The sequence below is a fragment of the Schistocerca piceifrons genome, chromosome 8 (assembly GCF_021461385.2).
Source record: "Schistocerca piceifrons isolate TAMUIC-IGC-003096 chromosome 8, iqSchPice1.1, whole genome shotgun sequence".
Classification (NCBI taxonomy): Eukaryota; Metazoa; Arthropoda; class Insecta; order Orthoptera; family Acrididae; genus Schistocerca; species Schistocerca piceifrons.
The window spans coordinates 471312405-471332276 of NC_060145.1; positions in this window are offsets into that span (position 1 = coordinate 471312405).

Genomic DNA, 19872 nt, shown 5'->3' on the forward strand with positions numbered 1-19872 from the left:
TTTGTGTACTCTTGCATATTTGTGTTCTTCCTGTCTTTATGTGTTTAACTGATGAGAGTTACATTGTAGAATTTTTCTGATAATATGTTATTTACTTCGAAAAGATGTTTAGACATTATTTATTCTGTTTTGTTGCTCATATGTGAAGGTGATGTTTCAAAAGTTATTCTGATCTTTATGTATGTACTTATGTCATAATTCCTGTAACACTGACGTATCTGTTTATTTCTATTCTTTTGTAAAGCCTGTACTACTACAGAGTTATCTGTATTGTTACGTTCTTTAATGATGTATTTTGTACCTTTGTAATTGTATTCTTATGTTATAAAATTGTAATTAACACCAGTTCATCATATTATTAACTTGTAGGTTCAATGTCACTGTACACGTTTCTGTTGGTCATAGTATATGGACTGTGGTGTCACTGCCAGACACCACACTTGCTAGGTGGTAGCTTTTAAATCGGCCACGGTCCGCTAGTATACGTCGGACCCGCGTGTCGCCACTATCAGTGATAGCAGACCGAGCGCCCCCACACGGCAGGTCTAGAGAGACTTACTAGCACTCGCCCCAGTTGTACAGCCGAATTTGCTAGGAAAGGTTCACTGAGAATTACGCTCTCAATTACCGAGAAGATAGCATAGCCTTCAGCTAAGTCAACTGCTACGACCTAGCAAGGCGCCATTTATCCTTTGCTATGTATCTAATGAAGCATGTACAGTAACAAGACCAATGTTCACCAATTGTGGATTAAAGTTAAGTATTCCAGCAGCTACTTACTTTTCTTTATAGCATTCATTACGTATCCTGTTTCAGACCTCACGCTAGTCTGCGTGTAATTTAAGCACATGCCTTTCGGTTACCCGTCACTGTGGACTGGCTGTCTTGCAAGTCCACAACATGGACAATATGTGAGAAGTAGGGACTGTTAGTGTTTGCACGTGTGTTAATAATTCAGCAAGGGACTGGATAACAGCATTGCTGGTTCTAAGGACAATTCCAAAAAACTTTGTGAGTGCACAAGTAGTGGTTATGGACTTGCTATATTATCTGCAAGACTCTTCAATGGTGATTGTGCACCTGCACAGTCACACCAGATGGCTGCTGGCCATCTCTACAAGGACTACAGTGTGTCTGCATCTTTGATGACCCACCATTACCATTATTTCTACAAGGACTACAGTGGGTCTACACCTTTGCTGACTCACCAGTACCATTATTTCTACAAGAACTGCAGTGGGTCTGCACCTCTGGTGGCCCACCAATACCGTAATCTCTACCAGGACTACAGTGGGTCTACTCTGTGATGACCTACCTACCAATATTCTTCAAAACTTCGAATGACTTTGCTGTGGGTTTGCTCTGTTGTGACCCATTACCTGTCTGCATGTCAAGAGTCAACATTGTCTTTCTATTGGAAGGACAACACTACTTCTTCAAGACTGCATGGAAATCCACTACTTCCTTGTGCATTGTCTTTTACTGCTCAGACTTTGAGAAAAGAAACGGTAGTTTTACTGTTATGAATGATCAGGACTGTCTTTGTGGACTGTGAGAAAATTTAGCTTTTGACCAACATTGTATTAATAAGTGTGTGCATTTTATATCTTTCTTAGTGTAATTATGAAAAATTTTTTCAAATCTGTATTGGCCAGTGCCCAAAACAATTTGTAAAATTTTTTGTGGGGAGCATGGGGGCTATGTAAGTAGGCTGTTTAGGTTTTCTTATTGGTAACGCCACGAAGCGCTCCGTATGAAAAATGACTGGCTGTGCTGTGTGCAGTCTGTGGCTAGTTTGCATTGTTGTCTGCCATTGTAGCGTTGGGCAGTTGGCTGTTAACAGCGCGTAGCGTTGCGAAGTTGGAGGTGAGCAGCCAGCAGTGGTGGATGTGGGGAGAGAAATGGCGGAGTTTTGAAATTTGTAAGACTGGATGTCATGAACTGCTATATATATTATGACTATTAAGGTAAATACATTGTTTGTTCTCTACCAAAATCTTTCATTTGCTAACTATGCCTATTAGCAGTTAGTGCCTTCAGTAGTTAGAATCTTTTATTTAGCTGGCAGTAGTGGCGCTCGCTGTATTGCAGTAGTTCGAGTAACGAAGATTTTTGTGAGGTAAGTGATTTGTGAAATGTATAGGTTAATGTTAGTCAGGGCCATTCTTTTGTAGGGATTATTGAAAGTCAGATTGCGTTGCGCTAAAAATATTGGGTGTCAGTTTAAGCACAGTCTTGTATAATTGTTCAAAGGGGACGTTTCACTGTGTGAGTCTCAATCTGTGTATGAGACAAAGGATAAAGAGAAGTACTCGTCCATGGTATCAGTTGAGGACTCGCGCGTGTGACGAATATGTTCTTAATATTACTTTGCGTGTTATGTTTCCGTGTGACGCTTGATTCACACTATAATACTCTGAGAGTGAAGCAAGGTGAGTCAGCCATCTATCCAGCAACGCCACTTGGCTTGCATTGCACTGGAAGACGTGCGTATATCCTCCAGAGTTCATGGTAGGAAAGAAAAACTACGAAGTGGGGCAGTGTCGTGTGAAACTGGGATGAATACTAATTGAAGTGGGAAAGCTGAAAGTGATGTGATTATAACATTGTGACTGTTCTTTGTGTTGTATTGTATGTGGCCAGTGTGATGTATTTCATGTAATATAAGTATGTACGGTTTGCATGGGAGAATAGCAAGATAGGTTCAGAGGCAGTGGGTTATGCATGTTCCTTTTGTACCGCTCGGTCTGGAGGAAATTTTCGTGATGATGGGTGTGAGAGTCGAAGTGTGAGATATAATAAAAGATCCACCATCCTATCCAGAAAGTGCACTGTAGCGTTAGATCATTACGAGACCATAAGATAATCACCAATGTAAAGCCATGCCCACTGGGCGGAGTTTCTCATGTGCAATTGTTGTAGAAAATGTAATGGTGTGTTTAGGTTATAGAATTTATCGGAATAAAAAAGATAGTGAAAAGAAAAAGATTGGTGGCCTTTTCCTTCGAATAGTATGTTGTCATGATATCCAGTATTTATAATGTGTGCGCGATTCATATTCAGTGCGATTGCCACGTGTTGATCAAAGCCGTTTGGTAAGAAAGAAAATGTGGTATTACCAGTGCATAGTGAACAGTCAGAGTTGTGTAAATTACTAATAGTCAGAAGTGCGTTATCCGTTTCCGGTGCACAATGTTCAAACATGAGAATAATTTGTAGCTTAATTGTGAGTACTAGAGCTCATGTTACTTGATAAATAAGAATGAATCCACTCGCTTGGCAGACCACTCATCTTGCAGGCCTGACTGCTTGATGCCACAGTATGAGCAAGGCATGTGGGTGCCTTTCACAGTATTCCAAGAGGAGCGGAAAGTTATGGAGTACAAGACCCTGGATTGGCTGACTTACCAAGGGGCTAAATGGAAGTATGAATGGCTACATCTCATTCGGTTGACATCTTCATACATTGCAGCTACATTGACGTCGTCCTCGCTGGTAATGGCAGTTCCCACATTTCTGCCTTGTACAGTGGGCCCTCAGGGTCGCCTGACCTGGCAGTTGTGGGCTCTCTTCTTCTGTTGCTCTCAAAGCACCTACTTTGAGAGCAACAGCCCCCCCCCCCCCCCCAAAGCATGGGACATCGGTCCTCTCACTCCACCAAGAGAGGCAACAGGCACCCTCCTCAAGCTCCTCTTGCATGGAAGGGGTCCCTTGGGAATCTCCCTTCCAAGGTCTCCACCAACGCAAAAGTGGACACTCATCAGTGGCTGAAGGGGCGACAAGTTGCTGGATGAAGGACTTCACGGTCTTCCTCCATGCCTGAAGCTACTTTGGAGAAGTCCTCCCAGAAAGCGCCTAAAGAGAAGAAGTCTGCTAAGAAATAGGAAATTCCGGTGGTCGTCCCAACACCACCATTCCCTGCTGGTTCTGCATCTGAGGACAAGGTGAAAATTTTAGCATCTCCCAAAGATGGTTCTCGCCCTCCCCTCGGCCACAATGGAAATGAATACAAATTCTTCACAGGTGGTGGCTGGTGACCTTGAATTGTAATTTGCCTACTTGGTCCCTTCATGTCTTCCCAGAAGACAGAAAGCGTCACCCTTCAGTGAAATTGCTGCGGTTTTATCTCCCGTCTGGCTGAGTTTATGACAACTTCTAATCCTTACACCTTCTTTTTGCGTTGCCTTTCAGGAAACCTGGTTTCCGATGATGTGGACACATACCCTTTGTGGCTATCGAGGGTTCTACAAAAAACGTTCTGATTCTGACAGACTCTCAGGTGGAGTTTGCATCTACGCCCTATGCATGTTTGTAGCGAACCTCTACCTATTCAAACACTTTTAGAAGATGTGGCTGTCAGGACAATGCAGTAAATTACCATCTGTAACACCTACCTTCCTCCAGTTGGTGCCACCCCATGTGTTGCCTACACTAATTTCCTAACTCCTGCCACCTTTCCTACTTATGGGCGGTTTTAACATCAATAATCCTTTTTAGGGTTGAACCAAGGCCGTGAAAAAGGCGTGAAGGCTCTACTCACTCCTCGACCTATGCCTCCTAAATATAGGTGCCCCCAACCATTTCAGTGTGGACAAGGCACATACTCAGCCATTGATCTCTCAGTTTGCAGTCCTGGCGTTCTCCCATCTATCTGCTGATGAGCTCACGACGACTTGTGCGGTAGTGACCACTTTCTATTCTTCCTGTCCCTACCCCAGCGTCATTCACCTGACCACTTGCCCAGATGGGCTCTTACCAAGGCTGCCTGGAATGCTTTCACCTCTGCTATCACCATTAACATACTGAATCTCTGTTATATGGCAACATCGATGAGGTGATCCAGACCATCACTACTACCAATGTTACCACAGCTCAGTTTTCGATCCCTTGTTCTGCGGATTTCCCCCAACTGAAGTCACTGCCTTGGTGGTCGCTGGAAATCGCTGTGGCTATTAGGGACCGTAGGCAGGCCCTTCAATACCATAAGTGGCATCTGTTCCTGGAGCATCTCATTGGCTTCACACGGTTATGCACCCAAATGATGAAAGCAGGAATGTTGGGAATGATATGTCTCCACCATAGGAACCTGTCCTTCCCAGATTTGGACCAACCTCAGACATCTCTATGGATATCACATCCCTGCAGGCATACCTGGAATTTCCACACATGGTGCTGTATCTGCTCATCCAGACATAGAGTGTCTTGCCAAGCATTATGTCACACTTCTGCATCTTTAAAATACCACCCTGCCTTTAATCTCCTAAAACAGTGGTGGACTGACACCACCTACCTTTTGCTCCACGCCACCCCGAGCCATATAATACTCCCTTCAGTGAGTGGGAATTTCTCAGTGCACTTGCCGATTGTCTTGCCACAACCCCTGGACCAGACAGCGTCCATTCCCAAACGATTAAACATCTGTCAGCGGATTACCAGCGCCACCTTCTTGCTGTCTCCAACCGCATCTGGAGCGATGGCGAATTCCCGTCGCAATGGCGGTAAAGTTTCATAGTTCCAATGCTAAAGCATGGCAAGAACCCGATAGATGTGGATAGATATCGTCCTATCAGCCTTGACAAGTTCTGTGCAAGCTGCTCCAATGTATGGTGAGGCGGCCCTTGTGTTGCCTCCTCGAGTGTTGGGGCCTTCTGGTGCCCTCCCGGGGCGGTTTTTGGCGAGGTCACACCAGCGCTGACAAGTTGGTTTACGTGGAGTCTGCCATCTGAATGGGCTTTTCCCAGTGTCAACACCTCATTGCCGTCTTTTTTGAGCTGACGAAAGCCTATGATGCCACTTGGGGACACCACATCCTAGCTACTCTGCATGAGTGGCGTCTCTACAGCCTGCTCCCGATTTTTATAATGAATTTTTAGTCGCTCTACACTTTCATGGTTCGAGTTGGTGCTTCACACAGTTCGCCCAACATACAAGAGAATGGGTTCTCCAGAGCTCTGTACTAAGTACCCCTCTCTTTTTAATTGCTGTCAATGGTCTCACACTAGCAGTAGGGTCCTCAGTATCTCCCCTCCACTATGCTGACGATTTTTGTATTTCCTTATACTCCTCTTCTATTGGTGTGGCTGATTGTCGACTGCAGGGAGCCATACAGAAGGTGCAGTCATGGGCCTTCACCCACGGCCTTCATTTTTTTCCGACCAAGACTTGTGTCAAGCACTTCTATCTTCATCATAGTGTCCACCTGCATCTGGAACTTAACCTCAATGACCAACTACTTAATGTAGTGGGGACCCACCGATTTTTGGGATTGGTTTTTGACACCCACTTAACTTGGCTTCCCCGAATTCAGCAGCTTAAGGTAAAGTGCTGGTGGCATTTTAATGTTATTCGATGCCTCACCCACACCAACTGGGGTGCTGATAGCACTACACTGCTGCAGCTGTACAAAGTCCTTGTGCAGTCCCATCTTGAGCCTGGTGTATGGATCTGCATCGCCCTCTTCATTGCAGCTGCTGGACCCTATACACCACTGTTGAATTTGGCTTGCAGCACGAGCTTTCTGAAGTAGCCTGGTGAACAGCCTCCTTGTAGAAGCTGGCGTTCTCCATTGCGGATTAGGCGATAGCAACTGCTTGTGGATTATACCTTACACATTCATTGTTTGCCTCACCATCCACGTTACTGTCTCTTTTTCCAAAACATGGCGAACTATGTCCTGCCACGTTGGCCCAGATCGGGAATTCCCATTGCAGTCCATGTCCAGTCACTCCTTATGGCACTTTCCCTCTAGCACTTTTCCTGCTGGACCACTCACAAACACCTCCATGTTCCATACCTCGACCACAACTTCGTATGGACCTATAGGAAGGCCCAAAAAGCTCAGTTCCACCAGAGGCCCTCCGCTGGCGCTTTTTCTCGATTCTCGGCGAGTTCCAGGGCTCAGAAATAGTCTACACCAATGGCTCGATGCTCGATGGCCATGTTGGCTTCACTTACGTTCATTCCAGCCATACTGAACAGCGCTCCTAGCCGGATCGCTGCATCGTTTTCACTACAGAGTTGGTAGCAGTCTCTCGCGCTCTTGAGAACATTTGCTTCTACACAGATGAGTCCTTCATCATCTGTAGTGAATCTAAAGCAGCTTAAAAGCTCTCGACCAGTGCTTCCCTCGCCATCCTTTGGTAATGACTATCCAGGAGTCCCTTTATGCCCTCAGAAACAGTGGACGTTCCGTGTCCTTCATTTGGACCCCAGGACATGTTGGGATCCTTGGCAATGAACCTGCTGACAGACTGGCCAAACAAGCTACCGGTAACCCTACTCTGGAGATTGGACTGCCAAAGTATGAACTCCGATCGGTCTGACATGGCAAAGTTTTTGGGATATGGGATACTGAATGGCGTACTCTCAGTACACCCAATAAACTACGTGTTGTCAAGGAGAACCATTCACAGGTACTCTGTTGTCGTTTGCTGGCTCCACATTGGCCATACTTGGCTGACCCATGGTCACTTCATCTGCTGTGAGGATCCACCTCAGTGTTGCTGTGGTTACCTCCCGACTGTCGTCCACATCTTGTTCGACTGCCTAATTTTAGCCGCTCTGTGGCGGATTTTTAGCCTTTCCAGCACCCTGCCTCTGGTGTTGGGCGACAATGGCTTAATGGCTGTTTTGGTTTCACGTTTTATTCGTGAGGGGGCTTTTTATCGCACAATCTGAGGGTGGGCGTCTGACTTTCTCTCCCAGGCCTCCATTCCTCCTTTCATTTGAACTCTTCCTCACTCTTTCATTGCTGTTTTGTTTGCCTTGGTGTTCGTCTTTTCCTCATGTGTATTCATGTCGCCTGCCTTTTAGGCTGGAAATTTTAGTGTGTTGCAGAGTGGCAGACTCATCCTTTTTTTATTCTTGTGATCAGCCAGCCCAGGCTATCTGTTATATTAATACCTCCCACTACATTTCCTTCTAGTGTACGTTCTCCCTTTGTGGTTAGCTTCTTTCGATTTATCTCTCGGTGTGGTTTACCGTTAGTTTTAAGCCTTTTTACTTTACCTGAATCCTTTTGGGAATGTTTTAACTTGCGACTTGTTTGCATCGGGGAAAAGGGGCTGATGACCCTGTAGTTTGGTCCCTTTACATCCCAAACGAGCCAACCAACCAAACAACTCTTCCCTCTGTACTTGTAATTCCAATATGGCTAAGTCGTTTTGTCATCTGAGGGCAAACACTCCAAAGACGTGAAGTAGAGCAGAGTATCCCGTTAAAGTATCATCTTTTCTTCTTGCTGCAATAGCAGCCAAACCTTGGTTGTTTTACTACATGAAAAGAGACGACACTGTTATTAACATGAAGCTTGGTGTGAATGGCACAGGAATTTACTAAGCATGGTCCTGCTGGAGGTGGTACGCCGTTGATTTCCTTCGACCTTCCAACTAACTTAACCGAGCCAACTGTAAGGGGACACACAGTTTAAATTGGACTCCGATCACTGTGCAGATCGAAAATTTTCACGTTAATGAACAAAAGCCGAGGCGAAAGAAATGATAAGCCGAACAGAGAAATCCTAGAATCCAAAGTTGAGCGAACCTGAGGCTTTTAGATTCGGAGGTACACGACAAGAAAGGGAAGCAGCGATTGAGATGAGAATGAGACAGGTTTGTAGCCTATTCCCGCATTATCCAATCTATACATTGAGCAGTCAGCAAAACCAAGAAGATTTTTAAAAAGGAAGTAAAGGAGAAATAAAAACTTTCTGGTTTGCCGAAGGCATTATAATTCTGTCCAAAGACGGTAGAGGACTTGCTTGGAACAGCAGGTGAACGGAATGAGTAGTGTCTTAAAAAGATATTATGAGTGAATATCAACGAAAGTAAAACAAAGGTTGTGGACTATAATCTAAATGTACATCTACATCATGCTCCAAAAGCCACGGAATGGTGTGTGGTGGAGGAAACTTCTGATACCAGTAACTGTTCCCCCCTTCCTTGTCCAACTCGCAATTGGCGCGTGGGACGAAAAATTGTAGGTAAGCCTCTGTATAAGCTGTAGCTTCTCCAGTTATCACGTCGTGGCCATTTCGCGAGGTGTATGTGGGAGGAACATGTCGTCCGATTCTTCCAACAAAGTCACTCTCGAAATTTCAACACATCTCCCTGAATCACAACACCTCTCTTGTAACGTCTGCCACTGGAGATTTTTTGAGCACCTCTGTAATGCCTGATAGGTGTCACGTACAATTTTGGTATCTGAATCGATTGTGAGCGAGCAGCGATTCTGTAAAGCTGTATCGCAGAAGTTAATTTAGTATATCTGACGTGCGTGAAGGCGCAGTGGAGCAGACAAGGTTAAGCCGTGTTGGGGTGAGGCCGACAAAAATTTAAGCTGTGTTAGACTGAGGAAGTAAAGGCAACACTATGTTTCAAATTTAAAGTCTCAATTTAGCAATTTGTTCAATCAACTTGATTATATCAACATTGTGAAGGACACTGATTTGTGAAGGAATAAGTCTAATGGAATGTCAAAGGTAAACATTATAATGATGTTTTTGTTTTTCACTATCGGACTAACTTGGTTATTGTACTGAGAGTTGCTAGATTTCAGAGATAGGAAAGTTTATTGTTTGGATGTTAAGAAGTTGATTAAATTTAAAATCTGCCTTGAGCACCTTTTCACAGTATACAAAAAATTTAGTGTTGTCATTTACGCTTATGTGCATATTTCATTTTTTACCAGCCTTTCTCTTACAATTTTTAATGGGATACGGAACCAAGTATGTTCGAAAAACAGTTTCATTTGCAATTAACAGAGAACTCATTGCACCTCTCGAGTGTCTCTGTGTAGGTACAATAATTTGCAGCTTTAGCATAGCGGCTCGCAATACAGAGCAGTACTGCAACGCGTTATGCAGATTTACGCAGAATAGAGGCAAGGACAAAATATTTTGATTTTCTTTATTTCTTCAATCATGGCCAACTGATGTCATTCAGAGACAGTTTTTGTGATCAATTTCGCAAAGCCAGTTACTCTAGGTTTCATCTCAAAGTTCATTATTCAGGCAGTTTATACTGTTGAAAATTCTTGCAGTCAGATTTATAACTTTTACAGCATGAAATACTTCTCTTTTCGTTAAGATAATTAATTACTATTATAGTGCAGCTTTGCTTTCACTTTACAACAGCACAAGTTTCATTACAGCTCAGAGCTTACAATCAGAAACAGTACTTCAGTCATATTCTTAATTATTTAAAAGAGAGCTTTCATGCTGTCGTACCGACTAAACGATCCCGTGACGAAACGCGCTGCTCTTCGTTGGATCTTCTCTGCCTCTTCTATCAGTCCCAGACAGATGAACAATACTCAACAATCTGTCAAACAAGCAACCTGTATGCCTTTTCCTTTGTGGATGAGTTACCTACATTTCCTTGAGATTCTTCCTACGAGTCTCAACCTGACATCTGGTTTTCCTACATTTGCTTTATGTTTCATTCCGCTTAGGGTCACTCTGTATAGTGAATATAGTGGATGTTTTATGGTAGATATTGTTTCCAGCAATTTGTCCGCTGTTATATCATGTATTGATACCACCTCACTGGCGTTCCACAGCTGGTAACATAACTGCAAGTTTCCGTTAGATGCCAACAGTCGTCGCATGGGATCTGGTGGAACCAATGGTGTGCACCCGCTGAGCCACACATCCGGCGGCCCTGTACCACGAGCGCCTTCTGATACTGCAATATAGGAGGGCCGGCATGTCTCCGCCACCGCGTACCGTCAACGACAATTCTAAATAACGACAAGGAAACCAATCCAGGAGGGGCGTTCAATAAGGAATCTCTGAAAGCAGTATTACAATACACCATTTTATCTCCCACTCTCTTGGCTACAGAACCATATTTTTCAACATAATCACCATTCAATTTGATTGTCTTGCGCCATTTTACTGGGATGGCCTGTATGACAGCAAGGTAACATTCTACTGGTCGATGTCGAAGCCAACGTCTTGCTGCATTAATTACCACCGCGTCATCCTCGTACTGTTTCCCACAGACAGCATCCTTCATTGGACCAAACAGATCGAAGTCAGAAGCCGCGAGATCCGGGCTGTAGGGTAGATGAGGAGCAACACTCCAATGAAGTTTTGTGAGCTCCTCTCGGGTGCACAGACTTGTCTCCAGTCTTGCGTTGTCATCGAGAAGTTCGTTTGCATTTTTGTGGCGAAGAACACGTTGCAGTTGTTCCTTCAATTTCCCGAGGGTAGTTCAATACACTTCATAGCGGATCGGTGCACCATGAGTGAGGACATCATACCCTGAAGTCCATCGCCACGACTTTGCGGGTTGAAGTTGCAGCTTTGAACTTTTGTTAGAGGAGAGGTGGTGTGGCGCCACTCCATTGGTTGCTGTTTTGTTTCCAATCCGAAGTGATAAACACATTCTTCATCGCCTGTGACGATGTTCGACAAAAAATGGTCACAAATGGTCCTTCGTTGCTCTTTACGGTCTGCTGTTAGGTGGCGAGGAACCGGCCGGCACACACGTTTCAGTACCCCAACTAGTGGACGAGTGTGTCAGCACTGCCAACTGGGACGTCCAGTTGTGCAACGAGGTGCTTGTCATCCGTCGATCACCTCGAATGAGTGTGTCCACACGTTCCAACATTACAGGAGTTACAGCTGTGTGCGGCCTACCTACACGCGGTACGTTGGACAGATTTGCGCGACCTTACTGCGATGAAAGCAGACACTTTGTCCAACGACTCACCGTGCTTTTGTTGAGCGGCAGGTATCCGTAGACATTCTGCAAGCGTCTATGAATATCTGAGATGCTCTGATTTTCCACTAAAAAACAAACTCAGTGACAGCTCTCTACTTGGAACGCACCTCCGTTACAAACGCAATTTTGAAGGTTACGCATAGCGCCGTCACCTCTCGGAAGTTGATGAAACCATAGGTTCTGAAGCAGCTGCATCTCAACTACAATCATCTGCTCCTCAATACCAATTACTTGAATGAAACTGACTGCCCTGGAACTAAAATCCGATTTATAGATCTGAGCACTGCAGTTTGATTCTTCTCTTTCAATTTTGTTGCGCTCATTTTACCGTCGCATCAGGTTACATGACATAAAAAAAATATAAGACAATGAGAATCGCAGCTGCCTCGGTTACAAATTGAGATCAGTCTTCACTGTTGTTTTCTCTTCGTGTTTTCAGCTGTTCAGTTCAGATAGTGTCGTCTAGAGAAGGTAGAAACATAGCAGAGCAACAGCCGAGCCCGCATGCTCTCCCCAGCACAGTTAGCTAAGACGTCTTTCCGCCGCAACAGCTGTAACGGCCTACCTAAAGGGGCGAATTTACATTCCTGACTTCATCACGTCTCGACACCGGCAAGACAAGCTGGCAGCCTTGCAAAACATCCTGGATGTCTCCGACCGTACCGCGTATAAGATAAAAACTTCTCGTGTTTCAGTTACTGAGTGGTAAAGTACCTAGTTACTGCTGCTGTTGTGGGGATCCGCGCCAGTTCGTGCCACCCAACTCGAAGGCTGGACTCTTGCCGCTCCAGTCGGCAAGAACAGCAAGAAATGGTACACCTTCAACGTCTGTTCGTTTGGCTACAAAGGCCTTTTCATAGACCGCACAGTTGCACTGTAGTTCTTCGTCCGACTCTTTAAGTAGCCGGAAGAGCAGCTGTCCGCCCTGTACCGTTGCCGTTTCTAAAGGTGTCCACATCGCGAGGTTCATCACGCGGCAGTTAAGGCAATTTTATGGCAAGTGCTGTTTTCCATTACCTTGCGAGCAGCATCGTGTTAGCCATCCACGAGCTGCTCGTCATGTTAGAGGTACAGAGTACGTTGCAACTACGATGTTTGTATTGTGCTGTCGCTATGTTTGCACCGCGAAATACCGGCGCTGCAAAACGGCATGTAGCGCCGTCAGCTCTAACGTCCGACCCCTGTTACTATGACCGCATTCTTGACCAATGGCTAGCTTCTTTCGTTGTAGTGAGTCATCTTAATTAATTTCTGCGTTCTCTTACGGCCTGATCTTTGTTCTGAAGACGTTATTGTTTGCGTGAACTTTTGTTCTTTTGACTTCTCCTACAGTAAGCCCTTATCTCTCCCGGCGGATGGCCGGCCGGTGTGGCCGTGCGGTTCTAAGCGCTTCAGTTTGGAACAGCGTGACCGCTACAGTCGCAGGTTCGAATCCTGTCTTGGGCATGGATGTGTGTGATGTCCTTAGGTAGGTTTAAGTAGTTCTAAGTTATAGGGGACTGATGACCTCCGATGTTAAGTCCCATAGTGCTCAGAGCCATTTGAACCATTTCTCCCGGCGGATGCATAATAGTGAGTGATGTTCAAATGCTCAAATGTGTGTGTAATTCCTATAGGACCAAACTGCTGAGGTCATCGGCCCCTAGACTTACACACTATTTAAACTTACTTACGCTAAAGACAACACACACACCCATGCACGAGGGAGGACTCGATCCTCCGGCGGGAGTGGCCGTCCGATTCGTGACTTGGCGCCTCTAACCGCGCGGCCACTCCGCGCGGCGATTGTGAGTGGTGGTTTAGGAACTTGTGACTGGGCTACCTCTCATCTACGTGTCCATTTCTGGACAGATGCATTGCCTGACTCTACTGATTTTCATTGGTAAGAAGCTTCTTTGCTGTCCGTCTTTGTTAATCAGTTCTTCACTAGGCGACGGAACACCTGCTGCAAGAAACGAAATCCTACGCCTGGGACAAACCAGTAGGTGAAAGATCTGCAAGGGAAGAATGATAGTTGCTACGTCTCCGAAGACCTTTTCTTCCATCTCTCGATAATCTGTATTAATTCAGATCCTTTAAAGAAGAGACGGCAGTGATACCAGCCCCAGCTGCAACTATTCAGTCAACCAACATATGCTGGACATCGTCTCTTTGATACTGACGGAGTATGACAGCGGTGTTAACAAATATATTGTCGAATGTATGTAAACGTTTTTATGATTATTGCTGTAGTTACCTGGTCTTTGCTTTTCGTTTCAACAAGAGTGGCTACTCGTAGAACAGCAGGACGATGCTGAGCATGCTGTTTAACGGAAAACAGTTTCAGACCCATTCATTCATCCACTAACCTTATCTTCACCGTGGGAGCGTATCCAAGGGGACGGGTTCAAATGGTTCAAATGGCTCTAAGCATTATGGGATTTAACATCTGAGGTCATCAGGCCCCTAGACTTAGAACTACTTAAACCTAACTAACCTAAGGACAGCACACACATCCATGCCCGAAGCAGGATTCGAACCTGCGACTGTAGCAGCAGCGCGGTTCCAGACTGTAGCGCCTAGAACCGCTCGGCCACTCCGGCCGGCAAGGGGACGGGGTCACCGTCATGTGGATCATGAAGCCTCTCACCCTACCCGAAGATTTATAACCGAAGTGTGCATACACAGCTGTGCAAAACTTAAGAGTGCAAATAACTTTCGCATGACGTGTGGCTGCCAAGTAACAAAGCTCGATGAAACTTGGACCATTCATAGGCCGATCTGCTACAGTATAGGGCAGAAGGTAACTGAAAGAAATACGCAATGCGATTGACACGAACGACAGTTTTATTCAAAGACAGTGATTACACTCAAGTCACTGCGATTTAAACAGTTTGTTTGCGTGATCATCCACCGAAGCAAGCACAGAAATGCGTATTTTGTAAATAAAAGCGCCTTTCCCTGCTGCCACTTAATTTATTTTTCCCAGAAGCATTTCCTCTTTCTTGCTCTAAGGCATTATCATTGGGATCTATTACGATAGAGTTTTGTTATTTTTAGATTATCAAACGGTTCACGTCGCGATTTTTTTATGTAAAATTGCTGTGCTGTGATCTGCGTTTCCTCTCATCTGCTCTGGAGGTCGCACTACCACTTTATTACCGACATATAAGCACAATTTTGAGTTCCGACCTTTTCCACACTGTTCACCATGTTTCTTCTTCATTTCGTGGTATACTATTATTCTTTTACCTCTCGGTATAAATATTTCTTCAGATACTGTGCTTTTAAAAATAAAAGCGCCTTTCCCTGCTGCCACTTAATTTATTTTTCCCAGAAGCATTTCCTCTTTCTTGCTCTAAGGCATTATCATTGGGATCTATTACGATAGAGTTTTGTTATTTTTAGATTATCAAACGGTTCACGTCGCGATTTTTTTATGTAAAATTGCTGTGCTGTGATCTGCGTTTCCTCTCATCTGCTCTGGAGGTCGCACTACCACTTTATTACCGACATATAAGCACAATTTTGAGTTCCGACCTTTTCCACACTGTTCACCATGTTTCTTCTTCATTTCGTGGTATACTATTATTCTTTTACCTCTCGGTATAAATATTTCTTCAGATACTGTGCTTTTAAAAACGGAAATATTGTAACTTCATTACATGTTTCCTCCTCTTTAGCGTGTTTATCTACTTGTTGCCAGCCTAACGAAGTATAAGTAGGTTTTAACCAACTTCTATTATTCGTGCTGTTTATATTGTGTGTGTTTATGAGAGAGACAGCAAGCTGAGGAGTCTATGTGGTTTGTGTGTGTGTTTGCGGGGGGGGGGGGGGGGGGGGGGGGAGGGGAGTTGCTTTGAATTGTTGGGTGTTGAATATGAATGTACACTCCTGGAAATGGAAAAAAGAACACATTGACACCGGTGTGTCAGACCCACCATACTTGCTCCGGACACTGCGACAGGGCTGTACAAGCAATGATCACACGCACGGCACAGTGGACACACCAGGAACAGCGGTGTTGGCCGTCGAATGGCGCTAGCTGCGCAGCATTTGTGCACCGCCGCCGTCAGTGTCAGCCAGTTTGCCGTGGCATACGGAGCTCCATCGCAGTCTTTAACACTGGTAGCATGCCGCGACAGCGTGGACGTGAACCGTGTGTGCAGTTGACGGACTTTGAGCGAGGGCGTATAGTGGGCATGCGGGAGGCCGGGTGGACGTACCGCTGAATTGCTCAACACGTGGGGCGTGAGGTCTCCACAGTACATCGATGTTGTCGCCAGTGGTCGGCGGAAGGTGCACGTGCCCGTCGACCTGGGACCGGACCGCAGCGACGCACGGATGCACTCCAAGACCGTAGGATCCTACGCAGTGCCGTAGGGGACCGCACCGCCACTTCCCAGCAAATTAGGGACACTATTGCTCCTGGGGTATCGGCGAGGACCATTCGCAACCGTCTCCATGAAGCTGGGCTACGGTCCCGCACACCGTTAGGCCGTCTTCCGCTCACGCCCCAACATCGTGCAGCCCGCCTCCAGTGGTGTCGCGACAGGCGTGAATGGAGGGACGAATGGAGACGTGTCGTCTTCAGCGATGAGAGTCGCTTCTGCCTTGGTGCCAATGATGGTCGTATGCGTGTTTGGCGCCGTGCAGGTGAGCGCCACAATCAGGACTGCATACGACCGAGGCACACAGGGCCAACACCCGGCATCATGGTGTGGGGAGCGATCTCCTACACTGGCCGTACACCACTGGTGATCGTCGAGGGGACACTGAATAGTGCACGGTACATCCAAACCGTCATCGAACCCATCGTTCTACCATTCCTAGACCGGCAAGGGAACTTGCTGTTCCAACAGGACAATGCACGTCCGCGTGTATCCCGTGCCACCCAACGTGCTCTAGAAGGTGTAAGTCAACTACCCTGGCCAGCAAGATCTCCGGATCTGTCCCCCATTGAGCATGTTTGGGACTGGATGAAGCGTCGTCTCACGCGGTCTGCACGTCCAGCACGAACGCTGGTCCAACTGAGGCGCCAGGTGGAAATGGCATGGCAAGCCGTTCCACAGGACTACATCCAGCATCTCTACGATCGTCTCCATGGGAGAATAGCAGCCTGCATTGCTGCGAAAGGTGGATATACACTGTACTAGTGCCGACATTGTGCATGCTCTGTTGCCTGTGTCTATGTGCCTGTGGTTCTGTCAGTGTGATCATGTGATGTATCTGACCCCAGGAATGTGTCAATAAAGTTTCCCCTTCCTGGGACAATGAATTCACGGTGTTCTTATTTCAATTTCCAGGAGTGTACTAGCTCTGTTAGCGAGTGGCTGAAAGAGCTTTGGTGACAGCTGATTTGACTCTTCGTTTTAATGTTCTGTGGAGGGGTTCACGGATAAGTGAGTGTGAAGATGTTTGGTGGTATTATTATTATATTGGATGGTATTAGTATATTAACCCTCTTTGGGAGCGTTATTATATTATTTTATCTATTAGTGTAAATAATGAATTGTTTGGCATGCGTACTTGATCATTCAAAACGGTTTTCCTTTCTACTTTGGTTTTCTGTATGTGGTAATTTTCTTGCAGGGTTAGCAGGCGTTTTTTGTTGTTGATTCTAATTATTTTCATATCTTCTTCTCTAGTGGCTGGTTTGTGCTGATATTCTCTTAGGTGTTCTGCAAACGTCGAGAGGTTCGTCCCATATTTCCAGGCTCTGACGTGTTCTTTGTATCTGAGATCAAATGTTCTACCTGTTTGTCCTATGTATCTGCCTTCACAAACGTTACACAGTAGTAGATATGTACCTGCTTTCTGGTATATGTCTCTGATTTTTTTTTTCAGTTTTGGGGTGTATTTTTTTGTGTACACTGCTGACCACCGTCAATGCAACACCCTGAAGGAAGCATCCCAAACTAGTGAAATTTACACCATGGGTTTGCAGCGACGAGATATGCAACTGATTAGAATTTCAGCGCAGACGCACATCACGCGCGCCTGTGGCGCCACCTCATAGCGCCATTTAAGGCTTGGCGATTTCGACGAGTGTACGTTCGGCACGTGTGTTTACCTTGTGGTTGTTTCACAAGACGATCAGTTATGCCTCGTAGACAACAGCGAACATCGTTTGATCAAGTATCCGAGTTCGACAGAGGAAGGATAGTGGCTTACCGAGATTGTGGATTATCATACAGAGAAATCGCTAGTCGTGTTGGACGAAACCAAACAACAGTAATGCGGATATGTGACCGTTGGATGCAGGAGGGTACGACGGACCGACGTGGTCGATCGCATTCACCTCGGTGCACCACTGCACGTGCTGATAGGCAAATTGTGCGTATGGCAGTGACGGATCGCTCAGTGACATCCCGAATCATAGCACAGCACATTGCGTCTGTAACGCATCATCCAGTGTCTGCGCGTACCATTCGACGCCGTTTACAGCAGAGTGGTCTGTCCATTGCTTCGTCTACCATTGGCTCAGAACCACAGACATCTCCGTCGCCAATGGTGTGATGACAGACGGATGTGGACGGCAGAATGGAATGACGTTGTCTTTACTGACGAGGCACGCTTCTGTCTGCAGCACCACGATGGTCGGATTCGAGTGTGGAGACACCGTGGAGAGAGGATGCTGGACAGCTGCATTATGCACCGCCACACTGGTCTTGCACCGGGTATTATGGTATGGGGCGGTATTGGGTATTACTCTCGCACGCCTCTAGTACGCATTGCCGGTACTTTAAATAGCCGGCGCTACATATCCGAGGTGCTGGAGCCAGTTGTCCTTCCTTACCTTCAGGGCTCGACCACAGCCATATTTCAACAGGATAATGCGCGACCACACGTGGCACGCATTGTCCAAAGGTTCTTCGTCAGTAACCAGATTGAATTGCTTCCCTGGCCGGCTCGCTCTCCGGATCTTTCGCCGATAGAAAACATGTGGTCCATGGTTGCTCAACGAGTGACCCAGATTACATCCCCAGCTGCCACACCAGATGATCTTTGGCAACATGTGGAAGCTGCTTGGGCTGCTGTACCCCAGGAACACATCCAACGTCTCTTTGACTCAATGCCGAGACGTGTGGCAGCGGTGATCTCCAACAATGGCTGCTACTCTGGCTACTGATTCTCGCAGGAACCACATGTCACAGACGTCTGTAAACGTAATCATTTGATACTTGGACAACATGTTATCTACAAAATAAATCTTGTTGTGCTACCTCTTGTCTTTCTTGGTGTTGCATTTACGGTGGCCAGCAGTGTATAACGTCTGTTGTGTATGCAATGTTTATTCCCTGTATTTTGAAAATGTTGGTGATTTTGTGTGTGACTTTGTTTTTGTACGTCATTGTGCACCATCTTGTGGTTTCTTTCATCTTTTTCTGCTTATTCTGTGTAGTTGTTATGGGTCTGCGTGTTTGTGTTTGATTCTATAGTGTTGTTGTCTGTGCTTATTGTCTGCCTTTATTTTACTTCTAATTTTGTTGTTCAGTTTTGTGACTATGTTACTATTCTAACCATTGTTTTGTGCTATTTGCAATATTATGTCTAGTTCTTTTTGGTAGTTTTCCTTCGTGAGTGGCACTGTGTTGTGTCTATGGAGCATCTGTCGAAGTGCTGCTTGCTTTTGTGAGTGTGGGTGGTTCGAGGATTGTGGAATGATTATGTCTGTTGCTGTGGGTTTACGGTAAATTTCAAACATATCCTTATTGTTTTGTTTTTTCGTTGTTATATCCAAAAGTTAATTTAGTTGTTCTATTCGCTTTCAATTGTGAATTTTGTATTTTTATGTATCTTGTTGATGTCAGTATGTAGTTTTTCAATTTTTGTTGGTGGTTCATCTATTAATCAAAGGATGTCATCCATACACCTGAAACAATATAATATGTTGCACTCTTTTGCTACTATTTTTGTGAAAATGATCTGTTCAGTGTGGTTAACAAAAATGACATTGGTAATCCATCTTCTTGTAAATAAAATTCATTATTGAATTAGAACTAATTTTGTTCTGTTATGAGCTATATTAATGTGCGTATTTCCTTAATCAGTTTATCAGGGAGTTAGCTGTAAGTTTTTAGGTTATTATCTGTGATTTCTATTGTTTCTGGTATTGGTATGTTGGAATACATGTTTCCTATATCAAATAAGAGGAGTGTTGCTG